Source organism: Macaca fascicularis, chromosome 1, assembly GCF_037993035.2.
Source record: "Macaca fascicularis isolate 582-1 chromosome 1, T2T-MFA8v1.1".
NCBI lineage: Eukaryota > Metazoa > Chordata > Mammalia > Primates > Cercopithecidae > Macaca > Macaca fascicularis.
The window spans coordinates 230,905,781-230,931,424 of record NC_088375.1 but is presented as its reverse complement, the minus strand read 5'-3'; the positions used below and the strand labels follow the sequence as shown (position 1 = coordinate 230,931,424).

At 50.3% G+C, this 25,644-nt stretch overlaps 2 long non-coding RNA genes across 2 annotated transcripts in view; both read left to right on the top strand.

Annotated features, from left to right (window-relative positions):
- LOC141409015 (uncharacterized) overlaps positions 1-25,644 on the top strand; it is a 156,481-nt gene that overhangs the window by 25,230 nt on the left and 105,607 nt on the right. The window lies entirely within an intron of this gene.
- Positions 20,589-23,032, top strand: LOC123570477 (uncharacterized). Its single transcript, XR_012427074.1, has 3 exons — positions 20,589-21,102; positions 21,264-21,379; positions 21,667-23,032. It is a non-coding gene; the product is annotated as an uncharacterized lncRNA (long non-coding RNA).

Here is a 25,644-nt window from a genome sequence, read left to right as displayed (position 1 = left end):
GGTGGGGGAGAATTTGAAGCCTGGCCTCGTAGAGAACCCGTGTGGCCAGTGTTGACCAGTGGTTGGGGGAAAAGCTGGAAAAGAAGTCACTTCATTCATTTCCCCTCATTCCTGCCAAAATAAATCACCGGCAACTCAGTGGCTGCAAGTCACACGTATCTGTTCTCCTGTGGTCTGCAGGTCAGAAGTCTGAAATGGGTCCTCGGGCCTTTTCCTTCTGGAGACCAAGGGACAATCCGTTTCCTTCCCTTTTGTGTGCAGGCAGCCCATGGCTCCTTCCTTCATCTGCAAAGCCAGCATGCGGCCTCTTCTCTCACACTCTGCCCCCTGCTTCTTTCTCAGAAGGATGCTTGGGGACCACGTTGGACCTACCCAGACAATCCAGGAAAATCTTCCTGTATTAGTCAAAGTTCTCCAAAGAAATAGAACCAACAGAGTATATATGTTTATATCTCCATACACCTCTATTATCTGTCTATCTATCATCTGTCTGTCTATCCATCCATCCATCCACCTATCTATCTGTAATTATCTATGTAATCTAATCTATGTATCTATGTATGTATGTATGTATCTATCATCTATCTATGTATCTATCCATCCATCTATCTATCATCTATCTATGTATCTATCTATCCGTCCATCTATCCAACCATCCTTCCGTCCATGCATCCATCTATTCATCCATCCATTCATCCACCCATCTATCAATCATTATCTATGTAATCTATCTTTATCTACCTATCTTTATCTATCTAATATATCATCTATCATGTAGCTAATCAGCCAATCTACTTAATATATCTATCAATCAATCAATCTATCTTATCTATGTATGTATGTAATCTATCTAATCTGTCATCTAGTCAGTCGGTCAATCTATCTCTCATCTAATCTGTCATCTAGTCAATCAGTCAATCTATCTCTCATCTTCTATCTAATCAATCTATCTTATGTACCTACTATCTATCTAATCAATTAATCTATTTATATATCTATCTGGATCTGTCATCTATCTAATCAGTTTATCTCTATCTGGATCTATCTATATCTATCTTCTAATTAGTCTATCTATCTAATCAGTCTATCTGTCTATGTGGATCTATCTATCATCTATCTAATCAATCAGTCTATCATCTATCCAATCAGTCTATTTATCATCTATCGAATCAATCAGTCTATCTATCTATCTATCTATCTATCTATCTATCTATCTATCTAATCAATCAATCTATCTATCTAATCAATCAGTCTATCTACTAATCAGTCAATCAGTCTATTTATCATCTGTCTATCTAATCAGTCAATCAGTCTGTCTGTCTCTGTCTGTCTGTCTGTCTATCTATCTATCTATCTGGACACATAAGAAGAGATTTGGTATGGGAGCTGGCCCGCATACCAATGCGGAGATGGAGGCGGAGGAGTCCCATGATCTGCGCTTTGTAGGTCTCCAGGGTCTCCAGGGAAGCCGGCTAGTGAGTCCAAGACTCGAAGCCTGAGATCTGTGGGGGCCACTGTCCCCAAGTCTGAAGGCCCGACCAGGAGCTGTGATGTCTGGGGCCAGCGGAAGATGGATGTTTCAGTTCAAGGAGAGAACGGATTCCGCCTTCCTCTGCCTTTGTGTTCTACTCAGGGCCTCAGTGGATTGGATGCTGCCCACATGGGTGAGGGCAGGTCTTCCGCACTCGGTCCACTGATTCAAAAGCTAATCTCTTCCAGAAACACCCTCCTACACACACCCAGAAATGAGGCCTTACCAGCTATCTGGACCTCCTTGCCCAGTTAAGTTGACACACAGAGTTAACGTCTTTGGGGTCATGATTCAGCTGGCCACCGCCCTGTGAGCTCTGCTTCATAGACATCCAGCATCCTTCTGTGTTCAGAGAGAATAGGGGACCAGGGAGGAGGCACCAGACTCTGAACCTCTGTGGCAAATGCCAGGCTTGCCTGGGCTAAAGGGCCCAACCTTCCCCGCAGCCTCAGGCAAAGCTGGCAAACCTGGTGCATTATTCAGCATTGTTTGTGGAGGGAGATTAAAATTGCATCTGGCTGTGGAAGCTCCTGCCCCCAACGCCTGCCAGTGACAGAAGAGGCTGCTTCGCAGAAGGCTCATTAAATATGAAAACATGATGTTGATTTCTAGCAAACTTAAATTACTTAAGCTGGTGTAAGTGGATAAATATTTCATGCTTCAGTTTATTAAGTTCCCACCAACAGTATGTCTGGCTGTACAGCCAGGGACCTCTCCAAATGCCTGTCTGTGGTCTCGGCCCGCAGGCCTGAGGGGAACCCACTCCTGGCTCCACCAATGGGTCTGCTGGGTTTTCGGGGTCATGCTTGGGCCCAGCTGCGAGTCACTGGGGTCCAAAGGGCTGCCCTCTGGTGCAGTTCCTGGCACAGTGGGTAATTACCAAGACAGAGAAAAATACAGTGAGCAGAGAGAATAACGAGGGAGCAATGACTGGTAGTTTTGTTTTTCTTGGTGATAGAAATTAGAGCCACGACCATTTGGGAACTTAGCTTCTGCCCTGCTCCTCCTCAGCAGATGTGCGGAAGCTGTAGTGGCGTTGCCTGCCAGGCCGTGTGCTGGCAGGGGGCGAGCCCACCTGGGCTTCACTGGTGATGTGTCTGGATCTCCTGGCTTCAGAGGTGGCTGGACAGGGACGCCCATCCCGGGCCCTCCCCAGCCCCTGCTCTGCTAGACCTCCTCCCCCAGCAGCTGCAGCCAGGAAGAGCCGTCTGTGTCCTAAAAACTGTACAAAGGACTGGTACAGCAGGGAGCAAGAAATGGACACACCAGCATGAGTTGTGTCCCCCAAATCTGTGTGTGGAAAGCCCTAACCCCCAGGACCTGTGGGCGTGACCTCATTTGAAAACCGCCTTTCAGAGGCAAGCAGGTTAAGATGAAGCCATTAGAGTGGGCCCCAAGCCGGTGGGGTGGGGTCCTTATGTGAGGAGGAGATTTGGAGATACACACAGAACACGAACACACAGCACACACACAGCACACACATAACACATACAACACATCACACACACCACACATAATACACACAACAAACACAACACATACACCACACATGCAACACACGGCACGCAATACACATAATACAGAGGTCACAACACAACACACAACTCACCACGCACATCACACACCACACACAATACACAAACACAACACATATACCACACACATGCAACATACACAACACACTACACACAATACACAAACACCACACACACCCCACACACACTACATACACCACACACGCAACACACAATACACACAACAAATGCAACAATACACACACCACACAACTACACACAATACCCAACTCACAACACATCACACAACTCACCACACGTCACACACACCACACACAATACACAAAACACGTACACACAATATACAACTGACACCACACACAAACACAATACACACCATACATGCAACACACAACACAACAAAACACACCATACTACACACAACAAACACACCACACATGCACCACACATCACATACACCACACAACACACACCACACAACAATAAACACACCACACACAATACACACAAGCACAAAACATACACCACACATGCAACACATGCAACACAACTACACACAACTCACAACACAATACACACGTAGACACAATACACAACACACAACAAACCACACCACAAACACCATACACCACACACCACACACCACACGAACACACCATACACAATACACACACACCACACACACACTACACACCACACACACCACACACACCCGCACCACACACACTGCACACACCACACACCACACGAACACATCACACACCACACACACCACATACACCATACACACAACACACATGCAACACACACAACACACACGTACACACAATAAACACACAACTCACCACATACCACACCCACCACACACATACACCACATGAACACACCGCACACAATACACGCAACAAACACAACATGCACCACACATGCAACACACAACACACACATACACACATAACTCACAGCACACCACACACAACACACCACATACACGCACACACACAGCTCACACACAGGATGGGTGCCGGGTGAAGATGGAGGCAGAAACCGTGGTAGGGCTGCAGTTGCCAGCAGCCTAGGAGCTGGAGAGGGGCCTGGGACAGCCTCTCCCTCCTGCCTCAGGAGGTACCAGCCCTGCACATGCCTGAACCTCGGGCTTGTGGCCTCAGGCCTGGGAGAGGACAGACTCCTGTTGCTTGAGCCCCCAGTGTGTGGTGCATTGTTGCAGCAACCCTGGCAGATGGAAACAGCTGATTTTGCTCCTTCTGGGAGGCACGGAGGGGCGGAGGGGATGTGGTGGTTGAGTGTGTGGAGAGCTGGCTGGGATTTGAGCAGTACCTTTGGGGTTGAGAAGCTGAGGCAGGTCCATCGTTCTTCACAGCCACTGGGCTGTTGGGTTCTGGGTACCAAACAGTGTCCAAGGTGCTTCAGGGACTCAGACAGCCTGAGTGGCACTGCCATTGCCCACTTGACTGGCACACAGAGAGGCAGAAATTCGCCCAAGGTCACAAAGCTGGCAAAACATAGCTGGCATATGAACCCAGGCTGCCCAACTCTGGGAGCCCTGCTCTTGTAGGGCAGAGTGGAGAACATCCCCGAGGGCATTTTCTGTCCCAGGAGGCAGAGGTGACTTGTTAGCCACATGGTCCAGATGGCCACCAGGCTCTGCAGCCTCAGCTCGCCTGGAGAGTGGTTCAGTGTCCTGTGGCTCTGTGGGTAACACTGGGCGCAGGGACCACTCCCTCCTGCCCCACGGGGGAGGCCACATGGGGACCTCTACCCATGCAGGTTGCAATTCCTTCCCCGCAAGAAAGAGGACTAGCAATCACTTTGGTCTCAGAGTCCAACCCATTTCCAGCCTGGGCCATTCCATTCTCCTGAGGTCCCTCTAGCAGCTTCCATCTGTCCGTGGAGCTGTCACTGGGTGACTCCCTACACTCAGCTTCTGCAGAAGCCCTTCCCAGGAATAAGTGGCCTCTTTCTGCTCCTTCCACTCCATCTGAAAGCGAGAAACACATTCCTCCTAAAAGAAGCATTTAGATCAGTTGTTGGGAGACAGTTCTCCATCAATATTTCACAGTTCTGCATGGTCAGTCCTGGCCCTCTGAGCAAAGGGCACTGGCAAACTAATAGAGTAGCAAGACATTCACTTACATTCCTGATGAATCAACCTAGGAGAGGATTTGTTTTCTTCTAGAGTCGAGATAAGGTCTCCGCATCAGGAGGGGCCAGCGGGCAGATAAGCCAGCCACCCTATATAAGCCCCAGGTCTCATAATTTGGGGGTTCCTCCCTGGGGTGAACTCTCTGCACGTGTGGGGAACAACCTATTTTGGCCACGTCACTCTGCGGGCATAGGGGCTGGGAAACTGGTGTTAAGATGCTGCTTCTAGGCTGCTTTCGCTCTGGGTAATAAATGTCTCATTTCTTTAGCCCAGGGATCTTGTGCCTTTCCGCCCAAACACGCACGTAAAACTGGCAAGTTAACGGATTAGCTTGCGAATAGGGTAGCCCCTGAAAGAGAAAGACGGGGGCCCTCTGGACTGGTGAGAACTTGAGAGAGCTCCATGGGAATTAGTAGCAGATGTATTGGCCAAATTGTATGGTCTGCATGGGGATGTGGGGGTACCTGACCCCCCACTTTGTTGTCTATTAATTAGCAAGGGTTTGGGAAGTAGATGAACGCTGGATGTTGGGACGTGAGGTTACAACACGAAGCCTAAATGGCATATTTGGAGTTTGTTTTCTTCTCCGGTTGGGGGAGAAAAGGTCTTGGAGTCCCCACAGCTGATACTGGGCTTGGGATGAGCCTGAAAAAATCAGAAGTTCGTTTATTGGTTGCTTTCTCCTCCAGGTGGGAGGAGAAAGGGTTAAGTGTTTCCTAAAACTGTGTGGGGCCAAACGCTGGGCCACAGACGTCCGTGGTTGAGCCGCAGGCATCTGCCATGCTGCTCAAACCTGAAGGTCAGTCGGTCTTGCACAATGGCACGGAGATGTTTTCTCTGCGTCTCCCCGATTCACTGATGCCCCTCCAGCCTAGCCTCAGATACTGTGAGGGTTAGGGAGGCGGTCAAGGTCTCTGTTCCCAAGGGGTAACCAAAGGCCCTACACACTCATTCAGATATCCTGGGGAACTTCAGGGAGGAGAGGGATGCAGATGTTTGCAGTTCTGTTGGATGTGGGCACAGGAGTCCCCTCCTGCGTGGTCCCATGGAGGAATGGGATGCTGCCTGCAGGGAGTGGCTAAAGGTGCCACGGAATGTCAGCTGAAGCTGTGGTGGCATGTGAGGGGCAGGAAAAAGTCTGAGCCAGGACACTCCGTGGATTCTGCGAAGAGCACGGGGGAGGAGGCAGACCCTGGGACGAGGCGCCAAAGAGGAAAATACCTCATGGCTGCTCTATTCCCCTCTCCGTCTCCTCTGCCCAGCCTGGAGGTAACATGGTCTCCTGGAAACTACAAGTATAACTATATATATATATTTTTTGAGATGGAGTCCTGCTCTGTCGCCCAGGCTAAAGTGCAGTGGCACGATCTTGGCTCACTGCAAGCTCCGCCTCCTGGGTTCAAGTGATTCACCTCAGCCTCACGAGCAGCTGGGATTACAGGCACATACGACCATGCCTGGCTAATTTTTTTTTGCATTTTTAGTAGAGACGGGGTTTTGCCATGTTGGCCAGGCTGATCTCGAACCCCTGACCTCAAGTGATTCTCCCATCTCAGCTTCCCAAAGTGCTGGGATTACAGGCATGAGCCACCGTGCCTGGCCAACTGTAACTCTTGAAGTGCTGAATTTAATTGATAGGGTTTGAGAGAGAATTGCAGTAAAGAAAAAAAAAAAAAAAAGCCAGGCATAGTGGCTCACACCTGTAATCCCAGCACTTTGGGAGGCCAAGGTGGGAGGATTGCTTAAGGCTTGGAGTTGGAGACCAGCCTGGGCAACATAGCCAGGGGAAAACCCTGTCTGTCTCTATTAAGAAAAGAAAAGGAGAAAAAAGGTCTAAGGGACACATTGCACATCCTGCCTTTTGGGCCCATGTACTGTTTCTGCTGCTTCTGCAACATCAATTGTCGTGGATGCTGATGTGTTGTGTTGTGTTATGTGGTTGTCATTTTCCATCTCATAAGTGCCAGAGGGGATTATCCAGATCAGTGAAGAGCTGCATTTCTTTCTTTCTTTTTCTTTGTCTTCTTTTTTTTTTTGAGACAGAGTCTCGCTGTGTCGCCCAGGCTGGAGTGCAGTGGCACGATCTCGGCTCACTTCAACCTCTGCCTCCCAGGTTCAAGTGATTCTCTGCCTCAGCCTCCTGAGTAGCTGGGAGTACAGGCACATGCTACCACGCCCGGCTATTTTTTTGTATTTTTAGTAGAGACGGGGTTTCACCATGTTGGCCAGGCTGGTCTCGAACTCCTGACCTCAGGTGATCCACCTGCCTTGGCCTCCCAAAGTGCTGCGATTACAGGCGTGAGCCACCGTGCCCAGCTGGAGGGCTGCATTTCTTCGTGTTTGTCCTGTTTGCAGGGCTCTCAGTTTCTTCAATCTGTAGATTTGTCTTCCACCAAATTTAGGAAGCTTCACCAAATACCATTACTTCCTGGAGTTTTGCTTCAGCACGGCGTTCTTACTCCTCCCGTCCTGCAACCCCAGAGGGCACAAATGTTTGGCCTTTTTCCCTTTATCATCCCAGGAGCTCCTGAATCTCTACTTTTTCATGATTATACTCTGTTAAGAATTGACAATTCCTATTAATCTAGTTTCAAGTTCACTGTCTCTTTCATTTATAATTTCTGATCTCCTTTCAGCTCATCCAGTAAGTTTTTAAAACGAATTTTCAGTTGCTGTATTTTTCAGTTCTAAAATTTCCCTTTGGGTTTTCCTTATCTCCTCTGTGTTGCCAAGGCTTTCTGTTTTTCCTTTTGTGTTAGGGGAGTGTGCCATTGTGGCTGAAGCATTTTTGTAACAGCGGCTTTAAAGTCTTTGTCAGAGAATCCTGAGACTCAGGTTATCCTTTCATTGGCAGTGGTTGGCTTTGTTCGTGTGAATTGAGATTTTCCTGGTTCTTTGTATGCCGTGTAATTTTGGATTGTATCCTGGACATTTTAAACATTCTGTTACGAGATTCAGAGCTTTCATTAAATCTTTTGGAAAACGTTGTGATTTTTGTTTAAGCAGCAAACTTAGCTGAGTTCCAGCCGCATGTTTCTGCCCACCTTCTGTGGGTTGTGCTTCCATGGGCAGCTCAGTTTTCAGGGCCTTTGGAGCACTTTTTAGGTCCATCCCACATGTGCATCATCGAGTAATGGGCCTTTGAACCGAAAGGTGGTTCAGTTCTTGAAGTCTTTGCCATGCTATCTAGGATCAGATTCATGCCACGTGCAGCTTTCAGGGTGATGGTGGGACCAGGAATTTATATATAATGTTAGGTGGTTGCTTTCCAAAGCTTCTCCATTTCTGCAATCGTCCTGATACACTTTGGCCCATTTGGTCCTTTGACCCAAAACCTAGGGCTCTAGTGACCCTGGTGTGACATGCACCTCTGTGAGTGTCAAACGGTGGAGAACAGAAAAAGGGAAAAGAGCAGTGGGGTTTGCTGTGCTCTCTTGGGATTGCAGATCCACTCATCAGGGAGAAAGCTCTGCTCCCTCAGTGTTTCAGCTCTTGTGGGTTCCTGTTGGGGTCTCTGCCAACACTGACACAGGATTTATTGGGGGCTGGAGTGTGAGTGTAGGAAAAATGTGGAACTTCCATGTTTTCCCTGAGCATTGGGAAGCCTCGTTCATGTCTCTTGAACCAGAATGATAGGGCTTGCCCTGGAGCTTTCTCTGTGCCAGCACCTACCTTTGTTTTTCAAACTGTGTTGTAGTCAGGCCAGGTGATCCTGGAGAAGAACATGGTAAATCACCACCAGTTTGGTGGTACTTTGACATCTGGTTTTCTTTCTCAGTCTGCCTGCTGCAGTTTACTTTTCAGAGTCCTCCAATAACTGGTCCATGCATATGTTCAGGTGTCACAGTTGTGTCCAGAGGGAAAGACTGGGTGGAATGTGCTTACTTTGTCACATCTGAAGTTGGAATCCTTCCCTTTATGTTTTTAAAGATAACTTCACTGGGCCAGGTGCGGTGGCTCACACCTGTAATCCCAGCACTTTGGGAGGCCAAGGCGGATGGATCACTTGAGTCCAGGAGTTCCAGACCAGCCTGGCCAACATGAAACCCCATCTCTACCAAAAATACAACAAATCAGCCAGGCATGGTGGTGCACTCTTGTAATCCAAGCTACTCCGGAGGCTGAAGTGGGAGAATCGTTTGAACCTGGGAGATGGAGGTTGCAGTGAGCTGAGATCGTGCAACTGCACTCTGGCCTGACCCTGTCTGAAAAAAAAAAAAAAGAAGATAATTTCACCGTACGGAATTGTAGGTTGGCAGTTTTTGTTTTTTGTTTTGTTTTTGAGACGGAGTCTCACTTCTCACTCTGTTGCCCAGTCTCGAGTATAGTGGCACATACTATATATAGTATATATAGACCCACTGTCTTCTTGCTTGAATCATTTCCCTTAAGAAATCTGCTGTCATTTTAATCTTTGTTTCTCTGTATGCAACATACCTTTTTCCTCAGGCTGCTTTCAGGATATTCTCCTTCTCACTGGGGTAAGCAGTTTGATTGGGATGTGCTTTTATGTTTCTTGTGTTTGAGGTTCATTGAGCTTCTTGAATTGGTGAGTTTCTGGTTTCTGTCAAATTTGAAACATTTTCAGCCATTATTTCTTCAAATAGTATTTCTGCTCTCCCTCTCCTCCTTTGGAGATTCCAATTACACGTATCTTAGGCTGCTTGACATTCCCAAACTCACTAATTCTCTGTTAGTTTTTTAAAATTATTTTTTTTCTCTTTGTGTTTTGTTTTGGATACTTTGTATTGCTATGTCCTTATGTTCAGCAATCTTTTATTCTGCAATGTCTAACCTGCTATTAATTCTATCCAATGCATTTTTCTTTTATTTTTTCCTTTCTTTTTATTTATTTATTTTTATTGAAACAGAGTCTTGCTCTCTTGCCCAGGCTAGAGTGCAGTGGTGCAATCTCAGCTCACTGCAACCTCCACCTCCCAGGTTCAAGCAATTCTCCTGCCTCAGCCTCCCAAGTAGCTGGGATTACAGGCATGCGCCACCATGCCTAGCTAATTTTGTATTTTTAATAGAGACGGGGTTTCTCCGTGTTGGTCAGGCTGGTCTTGAACTCCTGATCTCAGGTGATCCACCCGCCTCAGCCTCCCAAAATGCTGGGATTACAGGCGTGAGCCACCCCGCCTGGCCAAAGTTGTAATAACTTGTTAAATGTTCTTGTCTGCCAATTCTAGCATCTATATCAGTTCTGAGTCAGTTTTGATTGATCTTTCTTCTTGCCATGGGTCATGTTTTCATGCTTCTTTGCATGCGTAGACTGTTTGATTGGATATCATTGACATTTTATTTATCTATTTATTTTTTGAGATGGAGTCTTGCTCTGTGGCCCAGGCTGGAGTGCAGTGGCACAATCTCAGTTCACTGCAGCCTCCACCTCCCAGGTTCAAGTGATTCTCCTGCCTCAGCCTCCTGAGTAGCTGGGATTACAGGCGTGTGCGACCAGGTCTGGCTAACTTTTGTATTTTTAGTAGAGATGGGGTTTCACCACATTGGCCAGGCTGGTCTCAAACTCCTGGCCTTAAGTGATCCGCCCGCCTTGGCCTCCCAAAATGCTGGGATTGCAGGCGTGAGCCACCGTGCCCAGCTGACACTGACATTTTGTATTGCTGGTTGCTAGATTTTTGTTGTTGTTGTGATCATTTCTAAAGTATTCTTGAGCTTTGTTCAGCAATGCAGTTAAGTTCCTTGGGAACATTTCGATCTATTCAGAGCTTGCTTTTAAAAATTTCAAATCAGTGTTTAGTCTAGGGATAATTATTTCCTGTGAAGGAGGCAAGACCCTTCTGAGTAGTCTACCCATGCCATATGAATTCGAAGATTTTCCTCTGTGGTTGGTAGGAGCAGTAGCAACCCCCACCCCTGTGTGAGCACGGGGAGCTGCTTCCTCCAATCTTTTCGGGTGCTGCTTTGCCCAGCCTTGAGTCATTTCCTTGCCTACATGCATTGATTGTTGCTTTGCTGAGTGCCTGGAGGGGACCCTCTGCACATCTCCAGAGCTCTCTGCGTAGCTCTCTCCTGTTATGTCCTGCGAACCTTCCTGCCTTGGCTTCCCTGGACTCGGCTCTGTCTCCTCCACTCAGGGAGTCCATTGGTCTCAACCTGGGTTCCCCATCTCTGCACCACAGCCTGGAAACTCACCCGACAGGAGAAGCCTGGGCAATCTTAGGGCTCTCCTTGTTAGTTTTTCTCCTTTCAGGAATATCTGTCCTTTGCTGCCTGGTGTCTCATGGCCTGAAAACCGTTGCTTCACACATTTTTTCATGTTGTTTTGGTGGTTTGGTTGGGAGGGTACGTCCAATCTCTGTTACTCCACTTGGCCAGAAGCATTAGTCTCTGCCTAATCATTTAATCAGGGTGAAAATGTCAAGAAAATAACACTAACATTTACTGAGCACTCCCAACATGCCGGACGCAGTGCTAAGAACTTCATTTTTCTTATCTGTAGATTCGTCACATTGATTTGCATAAGCTGGTGATATTAGGACACCATTTTCCACATGAGGTCCCTGAGTGTTGCAAAGGCCACGGAGCCAGTTAGTAGTAAAATCGCCACTCGAACCCTGGTCAGTGGGCCTCTTGGCCACACCACTGTCCTGCCCTGTTGGTGGGCAGGTGTCATGCTGCGATAGGAAGCTCCAGGAGGCTCTTTTCAGGGGCCATTCCAGGACACCGAGGGCTTTTTTTGAATGGAATTTGACAGTACTTTCTGCGGGTCTTCAAAAACAGAGGTGACCCTTCTCAGGAAGCTTAGAGTAAACTTCTGGTGATAACCTTAATTTAGTCATTAACTTTTTACTTCCTTATTCTGTTGTGTGGTCTTCCATGGACTTGAATTTCTCCCAGGGTTGGACGTATGAAGGGGCCATAGAGGTCTGGCCACAGTGGAGACCCTCTAACTTTACATGTGGGGGCCTTTCTCAGGAGCTGGTAGCAGAAGGTCCAACGTGAAATAGCTTAACCACAGAGATCTGTTATCTCATGTGAGCACAGGTTCTGAGGCAAGGTGGGCTGCAGGCACCATGTGATCAAGGCTGTATCTCCCTTCCCTCCACCCTGCCTCCCCTTGTCCTCAGGCAGCGCCCCTCACCCTTTAGGATGGCCGCCTGCCTGCTGCAATGAGGGGAGCTTGCTCATTCACACCTGGTGGGAGAAGGACAGGTGGAGGGAAAGTCCTTCTCACCTCTCTGATTGGCCAGCCTAGGTCATGTGCCTGCTCCTGGACCTATTAGAGTCCCCTGAGGGAGTCTGTGTGCTGATTGGCTGAAATAATCCCTGGCAAGGAGGATGACGTACTGTGATTGGCTAATTGTGCACTTAGCCTCCCAAGTCCACGGGCAGTGCGGAGAAGGGGCCAATCCTTGTGGTTTTGGGCGCCAAACCCAAAACTGGTTCCTATAGGGAAGGAGGGAGTGGAGAAGGCAAACGGAATGGCCGGTGAAGCTGTCAATCAGGCAGAGGTGGACGGTGCAGCAGGTGGAGAGCCAGGCCTTGTCCTGGGTCCTCCAGCACCTCACTGTGGGCAACGGGCAGTTCCCAGCCCGGGCTCCCTTCCTGCTTCTGCAAACTGAGCTTGCTGCACAAGACAACTGGCATTTCTCGGTTGCACGCTTGGTGCTGCCTCAGCACGATGTGAAGGCTGCGCGTGCACAGTCCCGTCCCGGAGCCTCCCGACTTCCCCTGGGGAGGGGATTACGGTCACTTCAGTTTAGAGATAAGGAAACAGGCCTAGAGAGGTTAAGAAACTTGCTCCAAGTCAAACAGCTGGTCAGCAACAGAGCCGGGGCTGACAACTGTGTCCCTGGTGCAGGCCATGTCCCTGGCATCCCTAAACCAGGACATCCACCTGGCCGGGACAGGAAGGGCAGCGCCAGGGTCTGGGGTCTCCTCCATCCCCTCCCTCAGGACCTGCCTAGAGTGGCTGACTGAGAAACCCACAGGAGGATGCGGCATGACGGATGCCTTCAAACTCGCACTGGGCACACACAGGCAATTCCTCCGTGGAAAGAGATGAATTCACAAAGGAGAAAGTGTGTAAAATATCAAGAAGACATTAAGTGGAGGACACGTGAACCCCTGGGTAGCGAGTGCAGGAGGTGGAGGCTGTGCCCCTGGACGCTGCAGCTGGGCTGGAGCCCTCTCCCTGGCACCATGGAAACAGTAATATCAGAAACAACAGAGTCCTGGTTAGCGGCGTGCTCATGCCATGTGCCTGTCAGTTCTGCAAGCATTTGTTGGATGTGAAGGTTGACGTGATGGCCACGCTGCCCACAACAGGTCAGCACATTCCCAGGACTGTCCTGAAAGGTGGGTTCTTTTTTTCCCATTATCCAAATAAGGACAAGGACTCAGAGAAGCCACGTAACCTGGCTGGGAGGAGGGTTCAAGCTGGGTCTTCCTGTCCCCAAGCTGCACTCTGGACCCCCCTCCTGAAGCTGAATAACTGGGATCTCCCCCGGCCCCCTCCCCACCTCGCTCTGCCTGGGACACGTGGCTGCGTAGGGCTTCTATGCCCCAGAAACCAGGTGGCTCCTCTCCTCCTAGTCCCTCTCCTAGTTGTGTTGCAAGCAAAAGGGTGCAGACAGCTGAGGCTCCTCACTTCCCGCTCCAAAGCTCAGAACCTCCCTTCCCTCCTGGATCCAACAGATGCAGCGACCACTGCTGCCCGTGCCTCTCAAACTTGTCACCCACGGATGCCGGGAAAAATGCACATAAAAGTAAGATTATGTTATTTTTTGTAAATAAGTGATGCAGTAACTCAGATCTGATTTGGGCCGTCAGCCCGATCCGGCAGAGAGAGAGAGAGAGATGGCTGCTGAAGCATTTGCGTGTGTTCTCAGGGAACGTTTATTGTGGAACGCTGGGCTCCAGTAAAACTTTCATATGAATTATTCATTATGGAATTCAGATGAAATGCCAAAAACCCTCCCACTAAGGGACTGCCTTTTTATTTTTATTTTTATTTTTTTACTTCTGAAGAGAGTCTTAGCATCTAACGCCATCAGATGCTACTTAGTGGGGGAAATGGACTGGTCTGCGGAGAGAGTACTGACGTTTTGTGCGGGTCTCTGAGGACATTTGGCATTTCTTAAAGGAGCCAGTGGACCGCATGCCAATGTCCTGCCCAGGAGCTCTGATTTTCTGAGGGGCACTGGGAGATGAGAGTCCCTGTCTCTCTTGCTGCCTGTAGTTGGAGAGGAAAGTGGGTGGCGCCTACAGCATAGCCCTCTGAAGCTCACAGGGCACCCTTTAGGCCCAATATAGTGGGTCTGCTCTGGGAGAGAGTTGGGGCAGGTGCTCTCTCTTTTTTTTTTTTTTTTTTGAGGCAGGGTCTTGCTATCACCCAGCCTGGAGTGCAGTGGCACTATCTCAGCTCACTGCAGCCTCCACCTCTGGGGCTCAAGTGATCCTCTCACCTCAGCCTCCCGAGCAGCTAGGACTACAGGCATGAGCCGCCACGCCTGGCTAATTTATGTATGTTTTTTGTAGAGACAAGGTTTCACCACGTTGCCCAGGTTGGTCTCAAACTCCTGGGCTCAAGTGATCGGCCTGCCTCAGCCTCCTAAAGTGCTGGGATTACAGGCGTGAGCCAACACGCCTGGCCTGTCTGTCTCTCTCTTTTTTTGAGATGGAGTCTCGCTCTGTCACCGAGGCTGGAGTGCAGTGGCTCGATCTCAGCTCACCACAACCTCCCGGGTAGCTGGGACTACAGTCATATGCCACCATGCCCTGCTTTTTTTTTTTTTTTTTTTTTTGTATTTTTAGTAGAGACAGGGTTTCAGGGTGTTGGCCAGGCTAGTCTTGAACTCCTGACCTCGAATGATCCGCCCACCTCAGCCTTCCAAAATGCTGAGATTATGGGCATGAGCCACTGTGCCCAGCCTTTTTTTTTTTTTTTTTTTTTTTTTTTTTAATGAGAAGATGAAGGCTCAGAGATTGTTATGGGCTGAACTGGGTACCCCCTTACCAAATCCACATGCTGAAATCCTTACCCCCAGAACCTGTGAGTGCGACCTTATTTGGGGACAGGGTCTTGACAAAATTAAAATGAAGTCATTCAGGTGGCCCCTAATCCCGTAGGACTGGTATCCTTCTAAGAAGGGGAGGTTTGGACACAGACACACACAGGCACACACAGAGGCCATGTGACAGTGAATAAGGCCTTCTGGGAGTCAAGGAGAGAGGCCTCAGAAAGAACTAGCCCAGTCCACACCTTGATCGTGGAGTACTGGGCTCCGGGACGGGGGGAGAGTAAGTTTCTGTTGTTGAAGCTGCCCAGTTTGTGGCTTCAGGAAACCAACAGAGACGAAGGGACTTTTCAAGATTCGCCAGAGTGGAGCGGGACTCACCGTCTTGGCCGCGGGATCCTGCCTGCTGGTGTTTTTTGGTTGGAGGAAGTGGGAGCTCACTTTGCCAAGTCACCCTTAGGCCCCACGTGATGCCAGGATGCAATAAGAGAGAAGCTTAAACAGGAACTCTGCTAACGTCTTTATTTCTTCCCTTTGAAGAACCCTGGAAAGCTCTCTGTAAATATTTGTGAAGTTAATTTCACAACCCACAAGTGAATACATGAATAAATTAGTGAGTGAGTGTCAAACACAGCACTGTCCCGACGCCTGTCCTGTCTGTTCAGTGACCAGATGTGACTTCCTCTAGGGCCCTGAGGCAGCCATGGCCTCAAATCACTGCTGTGCCCTGAGGGCAGGGGTGCCAAGGGGTGAGGTCCAGTGGGCTGCTCTGCCCTCAGCACTGGGGTCTCTCGGGCTCAGCCTCTGGGAAGCGTTGAGGTCTTCCCTCCGAGGCAGTCAGTGGTGGGAGAGGAGGGTGAGGGACACGCCGCCCAGAGCTGTAGCCACCGGGCAGCCTGGGCTTTGCTTTTCCTTTCCAAGGCCTTCCCTGCATGGCGAAGTGGCTGGCTCTGTTCACATTCAAGCTGGCCCAGAACAGCTTCACGTGCACCTCAGATCATCTTTTAGGGGTTTTTAAATTTTCATTTTTTAGCAGTAGTTATCATTTTGTTTTTCCATAGGGAGAAACAGGTGGTGCCTTAAAACAAACAAACAAAACTCTGACGTTTATTGGATTTATGCTGAAAATATTGAACCGTTCACAAAGGGGCCTTTGATCCTGAGAACCTTTCAGGTCTTCGGTGCTTTTGTGCTCACCGATTCCAGGCCAGGACACCAATGCTCCCACAGCCTTGAAGCCCAGTGGGAACGGGCCGGCCCGGGCTCAGGAGCCCCGTGCCCCTCCCTCTCTTTTCTTCATTTGCCACCAGCTCAACATCCCTTGCCCTGCCCCGTTGCATCTACACACATGTGTTTTGGTTTTGATTGATTTGTTTGCCGACACTTTTTGTTAGCAGCTCATTGAAGATTTCCAGTCTGCAGTAAGGATTGAGCCATGGAATCTTCTGGAATCCCTGCAGCCTGGCTGAGCCATGAGCTGTCCCATGGCTGCAGCCAGTGCTGCCAATCCTATGTTCCGTTTGCAGGGAACATTCTTTCCCTCCACACCCGCACTTCCCCGAGACCAGCCCGGTCCAGGCTTTGGGGTCTGCCTGGCTGTCTCCTTGTCCTCCTCTGCCCCGCCACCCCTGTCCCCAGCCTAGACCCAGAGCATTGTGTCCTGGCCTTTGTCAGACCCCGTCTATCCGCGCACCTCCGGGCCTGGTTCCTGAACCGCTGCCTGCCTCCCAGGGTCCACTCTGGCCTCAGTGAGTGACAGGCTCTCAGATCACCACATAAATGAATGAACTTCCAGAAGAAGGAATGACAACATGGGCGTTTAAAAATATTCCTTCATTCAGCGTCTACCCTATCTTTGGAATGATGCCTGATGTTCTCCCTTGAAAAGAGCAGCATTTGGGGAGAGGGAGGCCTCGCCAGCGGCACCGGTGGAACCTAGGATGGGAGCCTGCCACGCCAGATGCCAGACACGCCAGGGTTCCCGCACACCTGATCCCGACTGCATGAAGTGGAGGGACCTCCTCCTCCCTCTTTGTTTGTGTTTTCCCTCTCCCTCTGTCCCTTCCACATGTCCCCACCCTGAGTCGGGATCTGTGCCACGGTATAGACTGCAGAGTTTTGACCTCCTCCTCGCAGTCCTCCTTGTCTTTTATTTAAAAGGCAGCAGAGAGGGGGACTCTAGTCTCTCCCCCTGCCCTGCCTGCCAACAGCTACACGGCATAGAGTTCACTGTTCTGTGGCTTTAGGCCTTCGTGTCCGGGCGCCCGCACAGTGGAAACAGGTGGGGGCAGAGACAAGAGCGAGGTGACGGGACAGCCACCTTGTCCTCAGCGTCCCTCCAGGAGCCCCTCGAGGTTGGAATGGCAGGCACCGGGTCCTTCCTGGAGCCTCTCGTCTCTGCTAGGCAGCGATGTGTTGTAACAGGTTCCTGGAGCACTTCCTCGCCATCTGTCTCCAGAGCTGGATTATCGCTCCGCTCCGAGAGGGGTTCCAATTTGCAATTGTAAATTGTGTTCTTTCCCCCTTTTCACTCCACATGTAGGGACTCTGACAGCTTGAAGGGGCTGTCGTGGTTTGCAGAGAGCATGGCTTGTTTTCCACACGGCACAAAACACCCTCCCTCTGGAGTCCCTCGGGGGACAGGGACAGTCCCCAGGGGTGCTGGGTGGGTGCTGGAGGCCAGGTGAGTAGGAGACTGGGAGGGAGGGAGGCAGGCGCTAGACACATGGTCTTTCTCCAAGTTGACCTTGGGCTGATTCCGGGACTCGACCCTGGACTCCTCCGGGGGACCCAGAGCCCACCCTGACGAGCTCATGTGTGCAATGAGGTAAGAGTGGATGGTACTGGGGGCACCTGACCTCTCGCTTCTGTTCCTCTCCCGCGAGTGCCTTTACACCACGGGGCAGGGGCCAGAGGGCTTCCTTGCTACACAGCCGGGCCCTGCCACTTCCCCCGCGTGGCACTCTTCACACTCCTCACTCTGCCGGGCCCTGCATAAGGCCTGCTGCCCGCCGCCTGCTTCCCTCCTCTGTCCCGGGGGACACCGACCTCATCACTGTGCCTTGAACACACCAGGGCGCCTTTCACAGGCATCTGCCCCGCAGACAGCGTCACCGCCAAATTCTACCAAACATCTGAAGAGGAGTTAATATCAGACCTTCACAAACACCTCCAAAAGATGGGAGGAGAAAATGCTTCTCAGCGCCTTTTGAGTCCAGTGGTCCTTAGGTGCCAAAGCCGGACAAAGGTACCACAGGACAAGGAGCTGGCAGGCACAGCCCCTCCCAGGTCTCATTCTTCCCGCAGGCTCCCTCTCGCCGCTGGCCAGGGCCTGCGCTTGAAATGCCCGCCTGGGAGGTTTCCTGATTGTTCTGACGCCGGCTGCTCAGTGCCCCATCCCTCCCCCAGCCTTGCTCCCCCCTGCAGGGTCCTGCTGGGGACATGTGCCTGGCCCACCTGTCTGACACTGCCCCCCATCTCTGTCCCTGGACCGATGCTCCTGTCTGGCTGACTCTTTGTCTCGTGTTTACATCGGCTGTACCCAGAGCGGCACCTGGTTGCCAGAGGGCACCTCTGCTTGCATGGCGTGTAGCAGAGAGAATGGCTCCCAAGATCCTTAGCCATGGACTTGTCCCCTCATAGTCAGGGTGGGGTGGGTCTTGCCTCTGTCCGTGGAGCTGTCCCTCCCATGGCCTTCGATGGCACCCTTGTGTGGGTCCTCAGCTCCTGCACCCCTGCGTGGGTCCTCAGCTCCTGCACCCCTGCGTGGGTCCTCAGCTCCTGCACCCCTGCGTGGGTCCTCAGCTCCTGCACCCCTGCGTGGGTCCTCAGCTCCTGCACCTCTGCGGAGTCGGCTGCATCAGCAAGGTGCATCGGCCTGGCAACGCTGGCTACAAGGCTCCTTTGGTGCCTCTTCCGCATCTTGTTGCAGGGTCGATCTGCATCAAGGTCAGCAAAATGCTTTTGGCTCCTACTGTACAGAGAAGGAAACCGAGGCTGGCACATCCCCAGGTGGAGACAGCGTTCACGACAGCCAGGGGCCAGGGGATGATGAGCTGGTTTGTTCCAAGAGAGGGTGAAGCTTGTGACATGTATGAAGCATGGGTGGGCAAGGTGGCACGCGGGCACCCAAGGCCAGTCCAGTTAATCCTCAGGGTTGAGCCCAGGACCAGCAGAGCCAGGGCCAGGCCTGATGCATGGACCTGCAGGCCTATAGGGCATCCAGTGAGGGGGTCCCTTTCAGGCAATACAGGGACCGCTCTCCGGGGGCCACTAGGAAACCTCAAACCCACAGCTGGGCCCAGGGCAGCAGCAGGGTCGAGATCAAGAATAATGTCCAGTGGGAGGCTGAGCTTTGTCCGAGGCCTGCAGAGGATCCCTGGGGATGCTGTGGGGTTTTCATAGGCTGTGGAAGGAGTGTGGGATCTGGGAACCTGAAGCCCAAGGTACAGCCATTCAGCACCACAGGTGTGGCCCAATTTCTAGGTAAAGACGACAGTTTGGCCTGGGAAACACACCCCCGTTTGCCCAATTTTGAGGTCCGGGGTGTTTTTTCACTGGCTCAGCTTCCCACAGAAGGTCCCTGTTCCTTTTGGGGTTTCCTAAAGGCATCAGGGCCTGTTTTTCAGACTTGAGATCCAAGGCAAAGGGGCCTTTGCTCACTTTTAAAAAAAATTCATTTTTATTGGCGCATAATAGATGTACATAGTTTCTGGGTACACGTCAGAATTTAATACATTCATATAATTTGTAAAGATCCAATCAGCATAATTAAGGCATCCATCACCTTCAATACTGGTCTTTTCTTGATGCTGAAGACATTGGGGTTATTCTCTTCTGGCTGTTTGGAAATGTACAGTAGATTACTGTGAGCTACAGTCACCTGCTGCTCTAACACTGGGGCTTATTTCTCCCATTAAACCATATATTTGTACACATCAGTCACCCTCTCTTCATCCCCCGACTCCCTTCCCCTTCCCAGTCTCTGGTACCCACAATCTACTCTCCCCCTCCATGAGATCCACCTTTTAGCTCCCCTGTGTGAGTGAGAACATGCCGTATTCGCTTTCCTCGGCTTAGCTTACTTCACTTAACATGGTGGCCTCCAGTTCCTCCGTGCTGCTGACTTTCAATACCTCGTTCTATGGTAGCTCCACCCACTCCCAGTAAACCCTCCGCGTCCTGATGCGCCATGAGACGGCTGCTGTTTCCCAAATAGTGCTACGGCCCCGCTTCTCCCCTCCTTCTCTGCCCCAGGGCCTGGGTCCACTCCCGCACACCAGCTCCCACCTGCTCCCAGCCTCCCCCTCCCATCTGCACCGGCTGGGTTTTGGCTTTAATTTCAGCAAACACAGGCAATTCCTCTTCCCACTGGGGATGAGAACTGGCAGAAATATCACAGCGAAGGCAGCCTCCCCAGCTCCTACCAGCCAAGGAAAAGCAAAAATCCATAGGCGTTGCTCAGGGTGTGATTAACCTCCTGAAAAGCACACATTCCCTCCATCATCATCATCATCATCATCATCATCATCATCATCATCATCGTGTTGATCTCGGCTATCATCATCATCGTGTTGATCTCGGCCATCATCATCATCGTGTTGATCTCCGCCCGGAGCGTCCACAGCGCTCCTGACAACGCGAGTCTTCCCCAAACGGCATCTCTTTTGTAAAGTGAGACACAGCTCCTGCAATCCAGGGAGGAGGCAGGGGGGAGTGCTCGGCCCCACACCTGGGTAAAGTCACACGGATGGAGAAACCACTTCATACACTCAGTGAAAGCAATGTTCCTGATGAGTTTGAGTCAGCACCGGGAAATTAGAGCCAGAATCAACCGCAGGAAATCAGCATCCTCTCGGCCCCTGTCTTCTCCTCGGCAGAGTGGGCTAGAAGGTCAGTGTTGGCTGGAACTGCCATCTCTGTGCGCAACGGTGATTGCAGTGACCGGCGTGAACAGTCTTCAAACGGGTCCTTGGCAGGGGTGGGAAAGTGGAGAGGGGGCACGCCGTCACACAGGCTCCTTATTAGGGATTTCCTTCCCTTTCCGACCTTAGAAGGATGCCAGAGATCTTGAGCTTTGGCCGTGGATGGACCTGGGTGTGAGTCATGGCTCAGCCATTTGCCAGCTGTGCAAACTCAGACAAGCTGCTTAAGCCGCTTCACACTTTTGGTAAAGGGAAGGTAGATGGGGGATGAGGTATCGTACGGGGTGCATGGCCCTTAGGAGTGTCTGGTCCATAGTGAGGGCCCCGTGCATGGAAGCCATAGCAACCAGGATGTGTGCTTTCTCTGAGCAGCGCTTTGCTCCCTGGTGTCCACCGCATGTACACTAATTTCCAGGACCAGGAGCTGCTTTCGAGGACCCTCCCTAGCAAGTACTTAGGAGTCCGCCACACACAGATTGAGCACAGATCCATCTCTGGCTCTATCTCACAGCTTTCCCGCTGCTTTCCTTAGGCCGGTGGTTGACGTGGTCTCCATGAGCTGTGTGCATCCTCTGGTGACAGGAAAAGATTTGTACCCCCAGGAAGGTCCCCAGCCTTCCCCCACCTGCTTTCTGGGGGGGATTCTGCCTTGGTCTTCTCTCATCCATCCCTCAGGGGTCCCGTCTTTGTGATGTCAGCGTGAAGTGGAATCTGCAGAATGGCTGAAGTGGAGAAGACTGCAAATGCATTGGATGATGATAGCAGCATCATTTACAATCACCACGACTTGGAAGCAGCCGAGATGTCCTCTGGCAGGTGATTGGAGAAATGAACTGTGGCATGTCGACACAGACCACGGAATACTATTCAGTGCTAAAAATGAGTGAGCTTCCCATCCATGAAAAGACATAAAGGAACCAGAAATGCAGATCACAAAGTGAAAGCAGTCAGTCTGGGGAGGCTACACACCCTCTGACTCCAACTCTGTGACATTCCCAAAGAGGAAACATTATGGGGACAGGAAAAAGAGGAGGTGCCATCATTAGGGAAGCAGGAGCTGAAGAGAGTCAGAGTGACATCACTGAAAAATCTTCTCTGTCTTGAGACTAACAAGGCACCTTCCTTACCAGTCACAACCCATGGTCCTAAGATGGTCACAGCTAAGGAGGCAGCTTGGTACTGCCTGCAAGGACAAACTCCTAAAACAACAGAAAGCCCAGATGTCCCAATACCCATAACAATATGTGCTTTCAAGATAATTATAGATACGCTTTGATGTACTCATGTACTAGACTGTTAAGGATAGTTTTCTATAAATCAATAGTGTAATCAATTTTGTCATGCCATCTGCTCCTCCTCACAGAGTCACGACTTGGTTTAGTCATTACATAGACAAGACCCCTATATAAGAAAAACTTAAAGACAGTGCATTCTCTCAGAAGGTCCCCTGCTCTGTAAGAGTAGCTTTTAATAAACGTGCTTCCTTCGCTGCACCTTGTGATTCACCTTGAATTGCTTCCTGTGTGAGATCAGAAACCCTCTCTTGGGGTCTGGATCAAGACCCCTTTTCCGGTAACACCATGGGTTGGGGAGAGGGAGCGATGAATAGGTGGAGCACAGGACTTTTTGGGGCGGTGAAATTCCTCCGTATCATTCTGTCACAGTGGGTCTATGCCATTAAACATTTATCTAAACTCATAGGCTGTACAACACCAACAGTGAGCTGTAATGTGGACTATGGACTTAGGGTGATTGATATGGTTTGACCGTGTCCCCACCCAAATCTCATCTTGAATTTCCATGTGTTGTGGGAGGGACCCAGTGGAAGGTGATTGAATCATGTGGCAGGTCTTTCCTGTGCTGTTCTCCTGATAGTGAATAAATCTTATGAGATCTGATGGTTTTCTAAAGAGGAGTTTCCCTGCACACGCTCTCTTCTCTTGTCTGCCACCATGATTGTGAGGCCTTCCCAGGGACGTGGAACTGTAAGTCCAATAAACCTCTTCTGTAAATTGCCCAGTCTCAGATATGTCTTTATCAGCAGCATGAAAATGGACTAATACAGTGATAATGACATGTCAATGTAGGTTCATCAGTTATAATAAATGTACTATTTGGTGGGGGGTATTAATAGTTGGGGAGGCTGTGTGTGTGTGGCGGGGGGGACAGAGAGTACATGGGACTCTACCTTCTGTTGGATTTTGCTGTGAGCCTAAAACTGTTCTAAACATATATAAAGTCCATTTACAAAAGTATCTGAGAGGCTAAATCCATCTCTATAAGAAATATGAAGAAAGAAGTAGCAGGGGGAGATGCAAAAGGTGAATGGGATGGGGGTGTTAGAGAGGATTTCTGGAATTTGCCCTGTGAGAGGCTCTGAGACAGATATAGGAGGAACAGAATTAGGGAAGGGAGAAAAGAAGTATGGCTGTGGGCTATAAATTAGATCCATGCTGAGGCAGGAGGATTGCTTTAGGCCAGGAGTTTGAGACTAGCCTGGGCAACATAGCAAGACCTTATCTCTACCAAAAAAAAAAACAAAAAACAAAAACAAAACCAAAAAAAGCAGGGCATGGTGGCACATGCCTGTAGTCCCAGCTACTCAAGGGGCTGAGCGGGGAGGATTGCTTGAGCCCAGGAGGATTGCTTGAGCCCAGGAGGTCAAGGCTGCAGTGAGCTGAGATCATGCCAGTGCACTCCTGCCTGGGCCATGGAGTGAGACTCTGTCTCAAAAAAAAAAAAAAGTTAGAGTCATGATCATTTTCCTGAAGAGATTCAAGGACAGCTTAGTGCTACCTTTGATGCTGTATTCTACTTTTTTTTTTTTTTTTTTTTTTTTTTTTTTTTTTTTTTTTGAGATGGAGTCTCGCTCCATTGCTCAGGCTGGAGTGCAGTGGCGCTATCTCGGCTCACTGCAAGCTCCACCTCCCGGGTTCACGCCATCCTCCTGCCTTGGCCTCCCGAGTAGCTGGGACTACAGGTGCTCACCACCACGCCTGGCTAATTTTTTGTATTTTTAGTAGAGATGGGGTTTCACCGTGTTAGCCAGGATAGCCTCGATTTCCTGACCTTGTGATCCACCCACCTCGGCCTCCCAAAGTGCTGGGATCACAGGCATGAGCCATCGACCCAGCCTGTTCTACTTCTTTGAATTTAATTTCTCACTGAGACTGGACCACATGGGGTCCCAGCTTATATCTGGGTTACATTTGTAAACTAAGTTTAACCCATTTATGCCTAGTGTTCCATTATTGGAATGCTAAGCTTGTGGGAGTAATTTATGTCCGACTGCTCAAGGTCATCGCCAAGGTCTGATTTTTCACAAAAAATATTTGCTTCCGGACAAGACAGAAGTAGGATGAAAATGAAGAGATTATGTGAACTGGACAACCCCTTCTGGCTTGAAAATACCTGTAGTGACCACAGTCTGATTTCTCCCTCCTCACATGAAGCTTTTTTTTTTTTTTTTTTTTTTTTTGAGACGGAGTCTCGCTCTGTCGCCCAGGCTGGAGTGCAGTGGCCGGATCTCAGCTCACTGCAAGCTCCGCCTCCCGGGTTTACGCCATTCTCCTGCCTCAGCCTCCCGAGTAGCTGGGACCACAGGCGCCGCCACCTCGCCCGGCTAATTTTTTGTGTTTTTAGTAGAGACGGGGTTTCGCCGTGTTAGCCAGGATGGTCTCGATCTCCTGACCTCGTGATCCGCCCGTCTCGGCCTCCCAAAGTGCTGGGATTACAGGCGTGAGCCACCGCGCCCGGCCCACATGAAGCTTTTGCGGCATTCCGTGAAGAAGGAGCAGCCACTCCCTTCCTTCCCCAGAGGGGAACAGCAACAGATTCCGGCAGGTGAGTCAGCTGCCGAAGAGACAAGTTCTTTTTTTTTTTTTTTTTTTTTTTTTTGAGACGGAGTCTTGCTCTGTAGCCCGGGCTGGAGTGCAGTGGCCGGATCTCAGCTCACTGCAAGCTCCGCCTCCCGGGTTCACGCCATTCTCCTGCCTCAGCCTCCGGAGTAGCTGGGACTACAGGCGCCCGCCACCTCGCCCGGCTAGTTTTTTGTATTTTTAGTAGAGACGGGGTTTCACGGTGTTAGCCAGGATGGTCTCGATCTCCTGACCTCGTGATCCGCCCGTCTCGGCCTCCCAAAGTGCTGGGATTACAGGCTTGAGCCACCGCTCCCGGCCCGAAGAGACAAGTTCTTACTTCAGCTGCGTGGAGCTGCGTCGGGGTAGGTCGTTGCCTTTGTCTCCTTCGGGTAAACAGCAGAGCGTGGATGGTGTTTGACGCCCGCATGAGTGAACGTACTTTTAGTTTTACATAGATATTTTTGAGCATAAATTGCCGGATCTGCTGTAGCGCCCTCTGCGGTCACGACACACAGCTGTTGATCCACCAGAGATCTATGCTCTCCATCCGAGCTGTAGGGATGTAATTTGGAATTGGCTTTTCAGGCAGGGATCACATTTCCAGCCTCTATTATGTCTAGTAGGGCCATGTGACTGAGTTACGGATGGGA